The 5,519-nt window shown below is 38.8% G+C and overlaps 1 protein-coding gene across 1 annotated transcript in view; it reads right to left on the minus strand.

Annotated features, from left to right (window-relative positions):
• Positions 1–5,519, minus strand: part of rab35b (RAB35, member RAS oncogene family b) — a 761,740-nt gene that overhangs the window by 45,262 nt on the left and 710,959 nt on the right. The gene's annotated exons all lie outside the window — the stretch shown is intronic.

Here is a 5,519-nt window from a genome sequence, read left to right on the forward strand (position 1 = left end):
TGACAGACAGCGCTTTCATAACTCAGTAGTTACTATAAATAACTTTGTTAGCAATCGCTCCGTCTCCGTGATGTCCGGATCGCGAACGAATCATTCTTTTGAATCGGTTATTTTTAGTGAGCCGAATCAGTTCACCAAATCGGACTGAATCGTTCTAAACGGTTCGCGTCTCGAGTCAGCGCTGATCCATAATTTACTAAAGTTACTAACTTTCTGACATGAGTGACAGCCCCTCCGACTAGAAATAAACTAATAACCTGAAGTATATTCTTGTAATTACAACAGTTCACCCTGAACTGAGACATGCTGAGAGAACTGATGAGAAGTGAACTCAGGTCCATCCGTCTCTCTGGCAGCAGCTCGTGCGTCGTAGACCTCGTTAAACCACGCCCCCTCCGCTCATATTAAATGCAAAGATGTCAGCCAATCACAACAGTGGGCGTTTTTACTGAAGTCTCACAGCAGACACGCCTCTTGAAACAGGGCAGTCAGCCACAGGGCAAACAGCAGTATAGACAAAATGCCTTTTATTTCTAAATTATGACATTTTATGATGTAAAAATCATACTAACAATATAAGTACACCTCAGGAAACACTATAAAATAATAGAAAAATGCCATGCCATGGGACCTTTAAGATTGGCCCTTAGGACACTTGCCTTTATACATTTAGAACAATACTATCTTCGTCTAAACCTAAAGTAATCTTGACCAACTATATAGCATTTTAAAGCTTTCAGACTCTAATTTACCCTAAATGAGAAAAAGTCACAAAATTTAAAGAAAAAAAACATAGGTTAACTGATATTTCTGACAACTTAAAAATCAAAACGGGTCAAATTGACCCGCAACATAACACAAGGGTTAATCAGATATATACCAAATAAACATAATATTACAAATTATATCCGCACAAAATGACGCGAATGTAAAAGTTGTAACATTTACATTTATGCATTTGGCATACGCTTTTATCTGAAGCGATTTACAGTGCACTTATTAAAGGTGGGGTAAGTGGTATTTCAAAACTGCTTTAGAAAAGTGTCTCGGGCCGAGTACCAAAACAAACTTATAGCCAATCAGCAGTAAGGGGCGTGTCTACTAATGACGGGGAGAAGAGAGCGCTCAGTGCACGTCATTATTCAAAAGACATGACAGGACGGACATTAGTCGAGCGACGACAGAAAGAGAGAGATGGCAGGCAATAATTATCAGCTTTCCAGCGCTGGAGAGAACTCAAGGAGTGAAGGCTGAGGTTGCTTTATTTCTTCTCGATAGGCGAGTAACATTGATTGAGTTTTGTTTCACAGAACTAATATATGCTGGCTTTTGCTTGAATATGCTTGTGTGTCATGTTTGCTTGTTTGTCCATTTGCGATCGCATTTTCGTTCACTTCAGCGATGATAAAGACCCATTCATTTCCACACCCGATAAGCCTGGAGCGTCTAAACCTCCTCACTGTCTGTTTCAAGCGCCAGCTCCCAAAGTGTGTCCGAAAAGTAAGATATTAAACATCTAATATGTTTGTTTCCTTTGGTTCCTCTTTTCGTGATCGATAACCCTCTAATCTTGTCATAATTGTAATATGTGGGTTAGTTGGACTGTCGTGCTCGTGCTATCGAGTTGTTCATGAGAACTGTGTTTGTGTTTTTGGGATGTAAGGGATGACTTTTTCACTGAACATTCGACCTGGATTACCATAGTAACACACATTGCTTTCACTTATTGATGACATAGCCTCGGCCGGCTGGCACAGCCGCCATAGTCGTTGCCTGGGTTACGTATATGTGGGGCGGGGTGTTTGTTTTAGTGATTTGAAATATCAACATTGGTTACCAGAAAGCACTTACCCCACCTTTAACTAACTAACTAACGTGCGAGTCATGTTGTGGACGCTCTTCCTGGAGCAACGAGATGAAACACAGCAACTAAATCCAAATAATTCACAATGTTTTATTACAATAGTGTTGTCTTTATAATGTTATGTAATGTGACCGTCCCAATGATAGTCATTATTAGTTGTGCATTATTTTTTGAGCTGTGCGCGCTGAAGATGATCACCGCCTCGCTTTACTACCGCTCTAATTCTTAACCAAATGCATCCTATATGAGATAAATAAGATATAGATATAGCCTACACAAAATAAACACAATATTACAACTTGCATTTGCACAAAGCAAAAGGCTGTGAATGCACACACACTTATAGCCATGATGATGAAGGTGTAACTTTGATATGTATACATAGATTCCAAATTCGAGCGATCCACGCAGGCACTAATGAGGTATCTATGTATATATCTATGACCCGGCCGGAATTTTGACCTCACTCACAGGAAGTGATGGCAGTCTGGAGAGCTGAAGCATTCGTCTGATATGAGGTGATATATTTGCATAAATACCGTTCGATTTCTCTCAGAAACCGAACGTTTCATGTCTTAAGACATCAATGTGTCGTCACAAGCCGCGGGGTTTAATTTGAAGTTGTCTGTCCATGTTTTTTTTGCTCTAATAGAATTCGACCCCATTGACAAGCATTATATGAGTGACACACAGCAACGGTTGGAGTTAAAAATCTTAATTTGTGTTCTACTGAAGAAACGAAGACACCTACATCTTGGATGCCTTGGGGGTAAGCAGAAAAACATCAAATTTTAGTTTTTGGGTGAACTATCCCTTTAAATTCTTCTAGCAGGCTCCTCCCTTAGTGGGTGGTGTCAGGTTTAATATTATACAATTTATCTACTTTATAATCAAAATCTTTTCTAATCTTGACAAAACATATCGCCGGAAAGATGATGTATTATGATTATTTTGTAATAGAAGTGATATTTGGACAGAAATGTATTAATTTGCATTGTTATGCTGCGTTCACCCCAAGCGTGAATAGAGCTTGAACGCTTGAACATTTTGAATCCATTTGCGCGTCCACAGCGAATTGGACGCGCGTATAAATCGAGTGTTTGAAGAGAAATAGACGCGTTCAAGGTGCTCCAGGAGAAATATGTCATAAAACATAACTCTGCCTCTTTTCATTTTCATTAAAAATATATATTAAACATTAATAGCCACACAAATGTGGTCCAGGCAACGCACTACCTACATTATCTTCACTGCATGTATATTTAAATATCCTAAAAAAATTATGAAAACTTATGAAACTTCTCTTTGCCCTCAGTTAAAACGATTTGGCAGACAACAAATTATAGATTCATGACACCAAAGATCGCCCGTTAGATCTGCACAAGAGGAATTATATCTCATGTTTAACCACTACAGGACATCAGAGCCAGCGGCAAACGTCAGAAGGACTGGCAGAGGAAAGGCTGCTCTCGCCGGGGTTAATGAGCGCTGAGCGCTGGTGATCGCCTGGATCTCACAACTCCAAAAATGGCGCTCTCTTTATAAATAAACCATAGATTTGAGCTTTAAACAATTACATTCTCACCTATAAAACTCTTAAAACTACATTTTGTGACACAATAGTAGTATTTGTAAATTATGCGGGCTTTCTCATCACGTCACTTTACCACGTGACAGCAGCAAGCAGGCTCCTGATTGGTTAAATGGGTCATATAATGTTAATATGATTCTTTAGTGTCTAAATGAAAAGTTTGTAATATACTTTAATTAAAAATTCTCATTAGTATTGTAAGAAAACACTAATTTTACCTGGTCAATAACAGCTCTGTTTTCAGCAAGCCATTTCAGTGCATGTGGCCTTAAATGATAATGAGCTTTGCTCACCCCGCCCCTCTGTTCTGTGGGACGTTGAGACACAACACACCTGGAGTGTTTCCTTGACAACAGTTGAGGGTATATTTTTTGGCGAAAGAATGGCAACGGGATAGCCTGGTCTTCAGTGTTGGGGGTAACGCATTAAAAGTAACTTGAGTTACGTAATAATATTACTTTTTCCAAGTAACTAGTAAAGTAATGCATTACTTTTCAAATTTACAACAAAATATCTGAGTTACTTTTTCAAAAAAGTAACTCAAGTTACATTTTCACATTAATTTGACTGACAGCTCTCTTGACCCCATGTTTTGAAAAATAAGTGCAGAGGCGTTGTGTGTAAACATGATGGTTATTGAAGTTCTAGACTAAATGTGAGCATTTATTTATCTCACATGCACAATAAAGATTCAGTACTCCTCAAAATGAATAAAATCAGTCAAATGCAAAATTAGAGTACTATGCAAACCTCCAATAATTAAATGTTAAATAAAACAAAAATTTTTATGCATAATCTACCTTTATATTTAATTTACCAAATGTCTTGCTGCTGACCTTTGATGATGAAAATGACTAGATTTTTTGTTTTTATTGGTAAAACTTTTTTCTCCTGCATCCTATTCTACCATTATCCAGAATGGCAGCAGAGCTGCGCCCTCTACTGTTCATGCGTCAATTTGCATTTTTACCTCAGCCTGGGGCTTATTATTAAAATTTTGGTATGAAGAGGTCTTTACCGTTGCACAACAATATAACTTTTTTGTTATAAAAAAACCCCCAAAAACAAGCCCAGCCCAGGTGAGAAAAAGTAACGCAACGCATTACTTTTCTTAAAAAGTAACTAAGTAACTCAATTAGATACTTTTTAAGGGAGTAACACAATATTGTAATGCATTACTTTTCAAAGTAACTTTCCCCAACACTGCTGGTCTTACCAGACTCTCGTACATTTAATTTGTACATAGAGTCTGGCCACTCTCCATTGACAAGCGTTTACTTCCTTGAAGGCGGGAACTCTGTTGAAGTTTAAAACTATTGGATCTGCCAAGAGTCACTCTGGATCTGCCTAACCAATCGCTAACGTTTGGTTGTGACGTATGTCACGCGCCGTTCTCCTTTGATTCTCACATTAACTGTTTACACCACCTCAGTGTTAGTGATAAAACCTTGTGCATTCGGATTGTGATTTATTCACGGTGGAGAGGCGAGTTTTGTGATCGGAACGCGCTGCTCTCGTGGTGCATATCTTGTGCAATCATAACATGATTGCATATGCTGTAAATAAAATGTCATATGCTTGGTATGATAAGAATAAATGCTGCCGTAAATAACAGCCCAATTCAAATGTTTACGTGCTTTTCTTCTTTTATTTTTTGAGCGGTGATAAAATATTTTGCTCTTGTAAACACTTGCCAGCATTTAAAGAAATACAAGTCTAGAAATGCATCCAAATTACAGCTCACGCAACCGTACGGTGCTCTGCAGGGGTCTAAAAAGGATATAAGCGATATATTCTTGAAAACTCAGAGATGTGGATTCGGAGAGCAATTACATTACCACACGACCTTGGTGTTTGTCAAAAGCAGTCGGTAATTCAGCCTGGGTTTTTTTCGCGGGTGGTGGGAGACGGCTTCAGCCAACTCCTTCACCACTAACGGAGCGAGCTGAAAAAGACTTTTCCAGGACCACAACATCATGGCCACCAACAAAACTCAGCAGTGATTGTTCTTGCTCCGTGTAACGGAGTTCGTTTGTTCAGGAAAGAAGGAGGCGGGAACCGGCG

This window comes from Gobio gobio (genome assembly GCF_949357685.1).
Source record: "Gobio gobio genome assembly, chromosome: 10".
Classification (NCBI taxonomy): Eukaryota; Metazoa; Chordata; class Actinopteri; order Cypriniformes; family Gobionidae; genus Gobio; species Gobio gobio.